Genomic DNA, 14,185 nt, shown 5'->3' with positions numbered 1-14,185 from the left:
AATCTAGAGCCAGTTTCTTGGAATGCCGACAGACCTGATCATTTCTTCCCAGCGCTTGTTTCCATCCCTGCTAACCTCATTTCTTCAGGGCTGCCTTTACTACCCTTAATGATTTCATGGTACAGTAATTCTTTTTTTTTTTTTTTTGCCTGTCCCGTTTGGCTCTTTTGCATCAGAATTGTCTAAAGGCAAAGAAAGATGCCCAACGGATTTACTTTACCAAATTGACCATCCCAGCCTTGCCGTAATGGTCCATTTGATTCACCTTTTATTGTTTATTTTATTTTCACTTACTGAATACGGGACAGACTTGACTGGGGGAAAGAAGGGGGGAAAGAAAGAGGGAAAGAGAAACAGCTGAGAAGAGGGACGGGGGAGAAGGGCAAAAAACAAAAACCAACAGAACGGGCAGAAAAAAAAATGCATATATCAATCACCTGGATCACCTGCTGAGAAAGAAAAAAGAAAGCAAGCAGAAGAGAACAAGAGTAATAGAATAAACAACATCACAATGATCTATGGGAATATGACAGTAAATACTAAATATTAAACATTATTGTGCAGCACATAAGATCAACAGAACACAGTGTGCTTTGAGGTAGGAGCCAAAAAGGGTGTAGTTTGTGGGTGTGATCACCCGTGTGTACACCTGTGAGCATGGACGCGCTTGTTTTTTTAAAAGGTTCCTTCATGTAATGATCTGCTAGAGGGTGTGGGGGGGGCCACAGCCCCGTCCTCCAGGGCATGAAGCAGGTATGGAGGAGATCAAAACTCCAGACATCCAGAGGCCCCCAGAGCACAAGAGACCAAGGAAGACCAACAGAGGGGCAGCTGCGCCACTGTCCCAGAAAGAGCTGAGGAGAGTCCCAGATGAGGGCTCACTCAGCAGCCGCGGAGCAGAAGCCAGGGGGAGTTGCAGTGACGCGCCCGTGAGCTCCGCCGGCAGCCAGCCGTGCCTGAGTGACCGAGCCCCAGGCCGAGAGGTCGGGGGCACCCCACCTCCGAAGTGGCCCGAGCGAGCCCCAGGCTCCAGGCCCCGATAAGCGGCCGCCAAGGAGTGAGCCGGTGTGTACCCGGACGCCCATCCCCGGACACAAAGAACCACCAACGCACCGACACCTGAGGGAGTCCGCCACTGGCAGGGGAAGTGGTGGTAGGGGGAGATAGGCCTCCAAACCTTGGAGGGCCTGAGATGTCCCCAGAGAGGTGGCGCCTGACACCCAACCTGACATATAGACACAGACATACAGGCACACACAGATACAAACATCCATTCCCACCCTCATGCTCTCATATGCACTTACTCCACACTCAACCAACGTGGAGACAGACATAAAGAGACGCTGTACACACGATCACACTCCCCAAGCGTACTCTACAAACCGGGTCTAGGTACCCTTGCCCCTGGAGGGGGGAACTGCACCCAGACCCAGGTGGTGTTACCCTTTTCCCTGCAGTGGGGGGAGGCAGACCGCCCCGACTCCGCAGCAGCAGGGAGGCCCCACACCCCAGACTGCAGTCGGACGGCCAACTCCTCCTCCTAGCCCCCCCTGCTCCAGCAGGTCGCAGAGAACGGGGGTGAGAGAAGACTCCAAACCTCCCTCCACCCGCTCATTGTAGTGTTGATGCATGTGTGTTCTAAGGTGCATTTAAAACCCAGGAGGGCATGGAGCTACCTGCCAGAGAGCAGCAGGTAAGCGCATGGTCCCTCCTGCTAGCCCTCAATGTCTACGTGTATTTAAAATTGAGAGGTGGGCAACGACGCCAGGGGTGGGATGGTACAGTAATTCAACTCAAGGATGGGAAAGCCATGCTGAAGCCAGTTTATATTTTGGACAGGACATGGGACATTTATTCAAAATGAAACAGTATAGGCGGGTAACTGGACTGGTATTTAAGAAGTGTTTTCTACTCAGTTTGAGCACTCGAAGCACATTCTGCTGTGAGGCTTATTCACCCAATCGCACACATTCACACAGTTTTTTAAATCTATACCTAAGTACTTTTATCTCTGATGGATGCACTGGGAGCAACAGTGCTTTGAGTATCTTGTCTAAGGATAGTTGATACTTCCACAGAAGGAGCTGGAGATTGTTCCACTGACCATCTGATTGGTAGATGAATTGCTCTGATACCTGATCCGTGGCCACCCTACATCCCGGGAAATGGAAGTGAGAAATTAATTTGTAAATAGTATGTAACAATAGAGGTGTGAACTGAAGTGGGAGAAATAGTTCATTTATGTAACCTGTCCATTAATCTAGTACTTTAATGTTACATATATTAATGCACGTGATGCAGGTGCAGTCCGTGTTCCAGTGGAGAAGATTGTATGTGTGAATGACAGCAAGTTCAAATTTCATGCTCTCGCTCTTTTAGAGCTCAGCAGATACCCATGTGTATGTGAGATAAACATCCAGCGGCTCATGGGTGTGTGTGTGTGTGTTGACCTCACATATTCACACTCACGGGGCCATTTTTGAGCCAGTGTCTTTGCAGTAGTGATTGGGGTCGCTGCTTATAACTCACGCTTTCTATTACCTGGCTTGCTCATTTCTCTGCTGATGGTTTCACTGCGACTGGCGGCTCGAAAAATGAAGGTAAATATAAGCAATGGCCAAATGAAGCTCTCTGAAGCATCGGCGCGTATAATTTGAAACAGGATTCATTACTCGAAGCTTTTCAACACAGTCCTCTTTTACAGCATCTGGTGGCCGAAGCACGAAGATCTCAAAGATCAAAGATCTCAAAACTGGATTATCAACACGTTCTCACTCCCAACTCGTCAAACGTGTGACGCATGGTCAGGCTCCCTCTGCTGCACTTATGGACGCGCAGGGTACCCCCCTCGCGTCGGGAATTGACGTGAAGGGTCCTCCGATTGAAGAGATTGCTGCGGAAGAGCCTGTTGTCGGTATATTTAGACATTTTCCAAATCACATTGTAGTGACGTATACAGAACACAATAAATTATATAATGTAAACAACTACCTGAAAAACAGGTAGAACGATACTTTTGTATGGTTTATTGCATTTATGGAGGGAGTGATGTATGCTGGGTAATGGCACAGCTAGCTACTGGGTTTATTCACCCGCTTCGGCTGTTATCAGTCCATACAATGGGCGTTATTAGCACAAATCAGTCCCATAGATATGGGCCATCTCCTGCTAGATTGTTCAGAAGGTTGTTCTCATCCATCCAGATGGAGGATCACTAACAGGAGCGTGGAAGACTCCAGAATCCACTCTGGCTGGAATCCGGTGGATATGCAGTGTTTACAGGTAAGACCATTTAAACGGACAGCATTTATAGAATGACCATTAAAAGTCAGCGAGTGTCAGTAATGTTAATGTGGTTATGTTAGTAATACACCGAGTGCTAATATAACAGCTTTAAGATGCATTTGTAGATATTATTACGTGTTTTACCGTCTTTATGGTGCTAGCTTAAAGTTACGGTGTAAACGTTAGCTTATATTGGAGGAAAGCTGTTACTGGTTAAACGATGTTAGCACAGAAATATTAGCTTCTGTCATGACTGATGAAGTTACTAGTTAATAAAGTTTCCAGTAAAGTGTTTAATCGCAGCCACAGACTGACAGCAAATATCTCGATTAGCTTCAGTGCATCTATAATAAATATGTGCAAGTTTCAGTGCTTCGTTTAAACTGTATGATACTTATACTGACCCAGGGTCAGTGTAAAATACAATCCTAGCTGTGTGAACAAAGCCTGGCTCCTTTAATCCTGCATGACAAACCTCAGGATGCAGGTTATTATTACTCTTTCCTGCTGGCACACCTGTCACACCTGAGAGTCAGCTAGAAACTTACAGTGACGTGGACATCATGCAAAGACTGCCAGACTCTGTAATACTGCAAATGATCAGTGACTCAGGTTATCACTAAACTTTAAACAGTACCTCTGTGTCTCTGTGTGCTGAACATTTAGGATTGAGTCAGGCTGCATTGACTGTGGGACTTTAATGTGTTAAAAGCAGGTTGAAGACGGCTCAGAAACATTTGAAGATTAAAATTTAGCATTATGGCTGCTGGTGGTTTGTAAAGCCTCTACTCAGCTGTATTTTTGTTACTAACTTATGTTTGTTGTTGTTTAACACAGATTTCAGAAGAGCAAAGATGCTTAATAGTTTAACTAGATTTCATTTGTCAGTGTGGGACTGCTGAGTCACCTGAAGAACTCGTTTCATTCATTCTCCACATGATGTTCATTTACAGAAATGTTTCACAGGAACTGATTCCTCCCAAAGGTTGAACTAGTGTGTTTCCATAGATTACCTCTGTATGAATGTACTTCTTAAATGAAGGCAAGTGTTTGTCCTTTGTTGTTCCTCAGGTACAATACGTGATATCAAGGGCAGGCGGTCAACACTGGGGGTAGACAAGAAGCAGACGTACTTCCAAGAGGGAGCTGCAGTGAGGTCAGAGGTCAGAATCTGAAACAGCTCAGGTTTATATTTTAGAGGTTATAAAAAAATCAAAATGTATTTATAAAGAAACCTTTAAATAATAGTCATAATTATGATTATTATAAGAAATATCAAACATTTAAGTGGATTTTCTGTTACACATATCGTGTTAGCCCTGCGATAAACTGGCAGCCTGTCTTTGTCCTGTATCAGCTGGGATAGGCTTCATCCTCCCGCGACCCTGAATTGGATACATTGTATTCCAATTATGTAATCTGATCATTTACAAACTCAAGGTATCTAATCAAAATGTAAGTAATAATTATAAAATGGGAAAGCAGAAATAAGTGTGACATAAATGCAAATGTGTGAGCTGACATAGAGGACAGCTACATGCAGTCTGAAAAACCTTTGTTGTCAAGTTTGCAGGTCTATCAGCACGAGACATTCTTACATAGAAGAGACATTAAAGTCTCTAACTCAGTGAAGCATTATTGGTCCCGTCTGTTTGGATAAATATAATAACCTGATGTTTGTCCATTTATTGACACAGTTTCTTAAGTGCTTATCCAGTTCAGGATCACAGTGGAGCTGCAGCTGGATATGTTCACTAAATAAACCTTACAAAAGTTAACAATAAACCTGCATCCATGTACGTTGTTGTCCACAGGATGAGAAAATCAAAGTGGAAGACTGTGGAACATGTTAATAAATGTTTGTGTGTTTATGCCTGTGTCTTTCACAGGAGGCGCTGGAAGGTTTCCCTAATAGTTCCTGGTGAATCAAAGCAGAACCATAAAGGTTGCTGGACTGCATGATGGCCTTACCCCTGAGCCGTCATCCTGTTAAAGGAGGAACCAGTTAGAAGCTGTTTTCAAAGTAGCTGAGCAGATTTCATCTCAAGTAAGCAATTAACTGTTTGTTCGTTTGTTCTGCCACTTAAAGAGCATTTAAGGACGTCGTTTGAGTGTCCAGTTGAATTAATTCTACTGGCTCTCATGGTCATTTGTTATTATAGACATATTTTTCATGTTCATCCAGCTATTTAGTAAATTCTATCTATTTAGTAATATCCGTCAGCTATAAAATGTAATATAAATATAAAAATATCTAAATATCTCCTGCCCTTTATGTTTTAATGATGTAAGTCTGTTATCGTGTTACATTAGCATTCCTCACATATCAGTGAGATGCTGTACAGTACAATCCTACTGACACAGCAGAGGGATAATGACGGCTATTCAACATCGTTACACGACACATTCGAGCTGCATGACGCAGACAAAGTGACTAAATTATCTTTTTGTGGTTTATTGTCTTCAAACCAGCAGACAAAGCTGATGGCAGAAGATGTCAGAGAAGAACTTCAGGCCGTGGACTGAAAAGGTATTTTTGTCTTGTTATCAAAGACATTTGGAGTGACGGCTTCTACAACTGGTTGTGCTAAAGTAAAGTTTACAGTCTAAGAAATCACAGTGTTGATATTCAGCACAAAGAGAAAAGCTCACTTGTTTGAATTTATTTACAATCATAGTTTTATAAATTCTGACTGTAAACAGCTTTTACAGCTTTGATATTGTTTGACACTCGATATCAGGTTTAATTTAAAGGTTTCTGTGTCCCAATGAGCCATTTACACTGACCAGTGTCAGTTTAACTGTAACACATTCATTATTTAGATTCAACAGAGAAATAACTGAATGTAAAAATGGCAGCCCACAGGCAGGTTTATAGAGATACATGCATGCATTATGAAATTTATGTATCCCAGATAATTGTTATTCATCTAGTCATGGCAGACCTACCTCTTCCTCCCAAGTTAACTGCAACCCAAAAGAACTAGTGGGGCTATTTACACACTCACAACCAGTGTGGGGTAAAAAGAGCCACCAAAAAGCTGTCAGCCACAGATGTGCTAGAAGAGTTAGAAACTCTACTTATGGAGAAGCTTTCTAATTCTAACAGAGGACAGGAACTCCTGCCCAAATAACATGATATAACCCCACATACAGCCCAGCCATAAAGTGAACCAAGTCATTTAGTTAAAGACAGCATGGGACCAAATGCATGTAACCAGCCTGCACCAACCTGACATTTCTTCCTCCTGAATTAAATGAATGAATGGATGAAAGTTAAATGACTACAAACCTAAAGCCACTAGTTCCCACACTGGAGCTCCCTGACACTGTGTGTTAACCGTATTTAGCTTGTATCAACAGTTGTAACAGGCTAAGATACGTGAGACACTGCATTGAATTTGTTCCTGTCTTAATGATTTCAGCTCAGATGTTCTGCTTTTTCCTTTCAGTAGATCAAAGCAGCTCGTGCTCCTTCTTCTTCTAAAATGGAAGCAGAAGAAGAAGGCGAAGGCTTCAGCGAAGTGGCGTTCATGGTCTCAGTGAACAGTCACGGTCACACACTGCATGTGGTTTTAAAAGCAACATGTCTGTTCAGTACAACGATGGAGATGTGTAATATTAGTGCAGCTACGGTTTGTTCTTGAACATCAGTTCTGTTTTCTACTTTGATCACTTAGACCAAAAAAGTGTTGTTTTCAGATTCTTTCTTTTGAATCTATAAACCACCTGTTCTTTTTTTATTACAGTTAGTTTCACATAAATGTTAGTGTTTCCTTTATGATCTTTTAATGCTTACACTACACTGTACACGTCTACATTAGAGACATTTCTGTTTCCTATTTCTGTTGACTCAGAGTTGTAAAATGTTCTTTTATTTAATGCACAATGTGAAGTTCATAATTTTCTTACAAATAAAACTCTAATGACAAACATGAACAGCTGTGCTTATTTCTGAGACATGAGTTTTTGAATGTGTTCATATTTAGACAGTGTGCATCTGTCTGCTGAAACTGTAATGGTGAACCTGAGGTGATGGTCAACAGAAGGCTAATATATATCAATATAAAACAATATTGAAGTAATGTCTTTACCCTCTGCAGCGTGTGGACGCTGTGCACGCAATCACCTTATTCACTGTAGTAAACGTGCACCGCTAGCTCGCGTGACTGTCTCCATGGTTACATCGTATATTATTAGCTATGTAAACAGCTTCCAAAGATGCCGCCGTAGCTCTCTGCAGCTGTAACACTTTCACACTTTGCAAATCATTTCACGTGTTTGATAGTTATGAAGACAGAATATGTTTCTAAGGTCATGCTAGGTGGTTGCTATGGTGGTTGCTGTGGACTCGGGTGGACCGCGTCCGATTCCTGTTATTAGCTGTCCGCCGCAGGAAGGCTGCGTTCCATTTACAAGTAGTGACCGTCTGCCGCAACTCGAACTCAAACCCCGCTTTGTTCTTTAATTATAGGCCTTTTATAGCCGTTCATGACACGCACACACACACATAAAGCACTTTGCCTCACCATGAGAATGCAACTTTACCTAACCTAACCTTAAAGTATCTGATATAGGATAGAAAAATGAAGCAACCAGAGATTTAATGATGAAGACTCTGGGTTCTGTAGTTCACGTTTTACAGTCCTGAATGACTCTTTGGTTCAGTTATAGTAGATATAAGCATACTTCACATTACTGGGTATGAATAATAATCAAGAGACAAACTTTGAAGATGCAGAGCATGATGTCCCATCATCAGACTGTAAACAAACATCCACCAGGCTTCTTTGTTGCCAAAATTGATGATTCTCCCATCAGGGATCAGTAGAGTGTATTAACCTGTGGTATAAGCAGCAGTCACTGAAATATTACTCTTTCAGATAAGAAATCTAGCACATAAAAGCCAGGGTGGGAGGGATCTCTGCAAACTGACTTACCTCTGCAAGTGTGAAGCTCAACAAAAATCTGCCTCTCCAGTCACTGACAAACAAAAACTCCAGCTGGGAGATAGAAAACGCTGTCTGGGTCTTGCTGGATGTTGCTGGTCAGAGTCCACACATTAGCAGAGTGCTTCTTGGTCCCACTGACCCATGTGGACAGCGACTGTGGAGAACTGTTCTGGAAAACAGAGAAGAGAATTAAAATAACAAAAAGCCAAACAGGATTTCCACAAAGACTCACTTGGAATCAGCAATCAAAAAAATCACTGGTTCATATTAAATATGAACAGGTTCCTTAAATGTACACAGTTCAGATCTGTTTTAATTTAATTTCCTTCACACAGCACATTCGTCCAGGCTGACAGGTAAACATAGAATTAATCTCAGGTAACATGACTCATAGTAGAGATTCAGTAAGAAAGATTGCAGGCTCTAATATTATTACCACACAATCCAAGGACACACCAACAGCTCAGATTTGTAGAACTATTTAAACAAATGTCTTCTGAATATTCAATTCATGTTCACAGTGGGAGGGGGGGGGGTGTCATGGAATCTTTAAAATAAAGTCTGCAACACAGAAAGAGCTGTGATCAAGCTATTTATTACTGCGCCAACACACATCAAACATCACAGTTCAGTCATGTCAGCGCTGCCACAGAAGTGGTGCTCCTCCTCCTTTATGCATTCCAAGGAAGAGGGAGGAAGTTACAAACTGATCCTACCACACTTCACGTGTCTCGCTATGAAACCTAACGGATCAATGGTAAAACACGTAATAATATCTACAAATGCATCTTAAAGCTGTTATATTAGCACTCGGTGTATTACTAACATAACCACATTAACATTGCTGACACTCGCTGACTTTTAATGGTCATTCTATAAATGCTGTCCGTTTAAATGGTCTTACCTGTACACACTGCTGTATCCACCGGGTTCCAGCCAGAGTGGATTCTGGAGTCTTCCACGCTCCTGTTAGTGATCCTCCATCTGGATGGATGAGAACAACCTTCTGAACAATCTAGCAGGAGATGGCCCATATCTATGGGACTGATTTGTGCTAATAACGCCCATTGTATGGACTGATAACAGCCGAAGCGGGTGAATAAACCCAGTAGCTAGCTGTGCCATTACCCAGCATACATCACTCCCTCCGTAAATGCAATAAACGATACAAAAGCATCGTTCTACCTGTTTTTCAGGTAGCTGTTTACATTATATAATTTATTGTGTTCTGTATACGTCACTACAATGTGATTTGGAAAATGTCTAAATATACCGACAACAGGCTCTTCCGCAGCAATCTCTTCAATCGGAGGACCCTTCACGTCAATTCCCGACGCGAGGGGGGTACCCTGCGCATCCATAAGTGCAGCAGAGGGAGCCTGACCATGCGTCACACGTTTGACAAGTTGGGAATGAGAACGTGTTGGGATTATAGATGGCAGACAGTTGGTGACATAAACCACCGCCTCTGTTCAAAGATGGTCGCTCACAGTGGACATAGATGCTTCTTTCACTCCTCTTTCAAACCATCTGTCCTCTCTGTCCAACATTAACTCTGTGGATAAAAACATCAAGTTCACCAGGGAAGACACAAAGGACGACTGTTTGCCTTTCCTGGACTGCGCTGTGCACATTGAAGAGAACGGCAACCTCAACATCGAAGTTTACCGGAAGCCCACACACACGGACCAGTACCTCCTCTTTGACTCCCATCACCCTCTGGAACACAAACTTGGAGTAATTAGGACCCTACACCACCGGGCAGAACATGTTCCCTCTAAGCCTAAAGGAAAAAGAAGGAACACACACATGTAAAGGAAGCACTCAAAACGTGCGGCTATCCTAAATGGGCGTTCTTAAAGTCAGCAAAGAGGCACAGAAAAGAAGACCAGACACCAGCGAGGGAGGATAAGAAGGACAGACGCAACAACATTGTCATCCCCTATGTAGCCGGTGTATCAGAGAAACTCAGGAGAGTTTTCTCCAAGCATGACATCCCAGTGTATTTCAGACCCAGCAACACGCTCAGACAAAAACTGGTTCATCCCAAAGACAAAACTCCAAAACACAAACTTAACAATGTGGTGTATGCTGTACAGTGCAGCGAGGAATGCTCAGACCTCTACATCAGAGAGACCAAACAGCCACTTCACAAGCGCATGGCACAACACAGAAGAGCCACCTCCACAGGACAAGACTCAGCAGTCCATCTGCATCTTAAGGATAAAGGACACTCTTTGAGGATGCCAATGTTCACATTTTGGACAGAGAGGACAGATGGTTTGAAAGAGGAGTGAAAGAAGCCATCTATGTCCACTGTGAGCGACCATCTTTGAACAGAGGCGGGGTTTACGACACCAACTCTTTGCCATCTATAATCCAGTTTTGAGATCCTTCCCAGACGCCTTAACGCCCACTCACATCCTGGGCCATCTGACCTCAGGAATTCGCATGATAAGGTGGGGCCAGGTTTCACAATGAACACACCCGAAACTCTGGCTGATTGGGACCCACACCCAGTTTCACACCTTGGCTCAGGCGATTAGAGGATCATCAGGGGTCCTTTTGTCCCTCTGTGGGGGGAAACTCCCACTAGGTTTATATCTGGGACTCTCCACCATTTGACCTTAGAACTGAAGAAGCTTCTCGGATGAGAGGTGAAACGTCTTCAAGCAACTTAAAGAAGTCCAGACGCTTTTCTTTGCAGCTCCTTTGACCATTCTTCATATTATTCTCAAAAGGTGTAAGACGCTCAGAGTACTGCACACATGTGAACAACACTTCATTAAGAATAATTCAGATTGCTTTTCAACCTGAATATCTAAACCAAACTCAGAAATAGATAGACACTGCTGAAAATGTCTACAGTGGAAACATTAAACACATTTGAAATGAGCACATTAAATACCATCGTTTTGGTTTCAACACATAAATATTTGCCTTTGCTATTTTCTTTTTGTGTACATCAGCTGTGTTATCAAAAACCTGAATATCATTTCTAGACTGTGACTGCTATAACAAACAGTCTGTGGGTGAGAAGAGTGCTCTCAGTACTTCATCCATCTATTGTCTTCCACTTTCCTTCTACAGGGTGGGCCATTTATATGGATACACCGTAATAACATGGGAATGGTTGGTGATATTAAAGTCCTGTTTGTGGCACATTAGTATATGTGAGGGGGCAAACTCCTCAAGATGGGTGGCGACCATGGTGGCCATTTATAAGTCGGCCATCTTGGATACAACTTTTGTTTTTTCAATAGGAAGAGGGCCATGTGACACATCACACTTATTGGTAATGTCACAAGAAAAACAATGGTGTGCTTGGTTTCAACGTAACTTTATTCTTTCATGAGTTATTTACAAGTTTCTGACCACTTATAAAATGTGTGCAATGTGCTGCCCATTGTGTTGGATTGTCAATGCAACCCTCTTCTCCCACTCTTCACACACTGATAGCAACACCGCAGGAGAAATGCCAGCACAGGCATCCAGTATCCGTAGTTTCAGGTGCTGCACATCTTGTATCTTCACACCATAGACAATTGCCTTCAGATGACCCCAAAGATAAAAGTCTAAGGGGGTCAGAGCGGGAGACCTTGGGGGCCATTCAACTGGCCCACGACGACCAATCCACTTTCCAGGAAACTGTTCATCTAGGAATGCTCGGACCTGGTACCCATAATGTTTCCAGCAAGATTGTGCAAAAACTCAGGGAACGTGCCAGCTTCAGTGCAGCAAGGGTTTTGTTTGTCAACTAGCAGCTGGTTCATTTGTGCTGCCAGGTGCTCGTGGAGTGCAGTCAGCTTCTTCAGCCAGTAGGCGTGAACCATGTCAGGGCCTGGTGCTGTCCAACTCTTCATACTGGAGATATCTGCCACTGTGATGGTTACTGGACCCTGTTCGGGGAGGTCGCTGTGGTCTGCCCTCAGATCCACTAGCCACTGAGCATTGCCTTTATGGGTTGCGTCCTTCTCCCATATGCTCTTCCAGTATTGTTCTGCCTGCAGCCTTGGTGTTCTCATATTGTTCCCCTGCCACTGAGAGTACACCTTGGCTGGTTCTTGCCTTCTATCTCTCTGGTGTACCTCTTCAAGCGGCTGGCCAAGGCTGTGAGTCGTTGCTTGGACAGCTTCCTGTACTTCTTAGGCACCTTCCTCATCGCGCCTTTCTGCAACTCCGATAGTTGGCTTCGTGCTACCTTGATCTTAGCCTCTAGCCTCCTTCTCCATGGAGGGTACTGCCCCTTGTGGCTGTTCAACTTGTAGCCAAGCATCTCAATGATCACTGCTGCCATATTGTAGATCAGCTTGTTAGTGTCGGTAATCGTGGTTGTAGGTATCGTCCGTAGTGCTGCATTAACATCATCTAGCAGACCTTCTGAGGGTACTTCACGTAATCTTGGTAACCGGCTACGGGGGGTCCAGGTTTCAAGCTTGGCCATGATCCTATCTTTCAGGTCAGTTCCTCGACGTCCCGGAGCTAGCGATTTTTCCAGTCGGGCTACCAAAATCTATCTCTGCCCTGCCCGTCGGCCTATCGTAGGAAGGAAAAATATATGTCAATGCTTTTGCATTCTTTCGGAAATGTAGCTGGGTAATTATGTCATTGGCATCGGTGAGCCGCTGTCAATATGTGACATATTGAAATCGCGTTTGAATTTGCGCTTGTTTTTTGCTTTCACTTTGCAATCGCGCGAACTGTGTATAGAGAGCGACAGCACTGATTGGTGAGTGATGATAATTGGTGCACCAATTCCTCTGACATTGTCTTATCAATCGTTAGCTTACTATGCAAACATGACAAGTGAAATCTCCCGCAGCTTAAACATGTGAGAGGTTGATCGCGCAGAGAATCGCTGAGCTTATGTGAGTGCGTGTGTAAAAGCATTTCAGTTCTGCTGAGCCAAATAAGACAGGTCAGGGTGAAGAAGTGACAGCCAAAGAAAAGCTTACCACAAAACGGAGAAGTTATGACAAATCAGACTATAAGGCAAAAAGAAAGTGCAGCTTTATGGTTTCATGGACAAAAGAATTTCTGTGGCTGCAATATGACGAGCTAAATAACCAGGGCTGCACATAAGTGGTCCGCAGGTGTGCATTCGCTGTCAAAATAAAAAACGTGCACAAGATAAGAAGTTGCAACGCGTGTTTGCGTACATAAGATTTTCAGGAGGAGGACAGACATTTGTTTAGAACTCTTAAAGATGTCGAAGAAGCTCCTTTAAGCAATTACTGTGATGTTCCTCCACCTCCAAAGAAATGTCAGGAGTCCGAACCACAAAAGAAGCGCGTATACTCGGAAAAGTGGTTGCAGGAGGTGAGCTGGCTTCAAACAAATGATGAACGCACAGAGATGTGGTGCAGAATGTGCCGTGAAAATTTAATAAATGACAAATTAAAAAGGCATGAACATTTTTTTGTATCGAAAAAATATCGAACGGTGACACCAAAGTATCGAACCGAACCTGTATCGTTGCACCCCTAATATATATGTGTATATATATATATATATATATATATATATATATATATATATATATATATATATATATACTTTATATACATAAAGTTGTCTTTTCAAAATGGGAGTTCAGGTTATTTTTACTTCTAATAGTGTTAACATACTACACAGGTGACCACAGTGCACATGTCTGCTGTCGGTCACAGTGGTCCAAGGGACGCTCAGGGAGTTAGTGTGTTCGCTCACACACGTGAAAAATTAGAGCGAACATTGGTGATGACATCGTTCTTACAGCATCAACACAGTAATTCAAATCACACTTATGACAAAGGAGATCCTTGAACACAAATTAGCCTGATATGAAAATGTTTGTGTGCTGGTTTGATTCCAGTCTCATGGAGAGGGCGGGGCTTATGTCCTATACTGCAGCCGGACATAAGGGGGCGATAGAGACGCTTGTCTTTTGTCAGATGTTTTGTCAACCG

The sequence above is a fragment of the Diplotaxodon limnothrissa genome, linkage group LG4 (genome assembly GCF_057381915.1).
Source record: "Diplotaxodon limnothrissa isolate DT_005_m linkage group LG4, D_limnothrissa_male_GT1.1, whole genome shotgun sequence".
In the NCBI taxonomy this organism is placed as follows: domain Eukaryota; kingdom Metazoa; phylum Chordata; class Actinopteri; order Cichliformes; family Cichlidae; genus Diplotaxodon; species Diplotaxodon limnothrissa.
The sequence above is the reverse complement of the archived record's forward strand: the minus strand, read 5'-3'. Positions refer to the sequence as shown.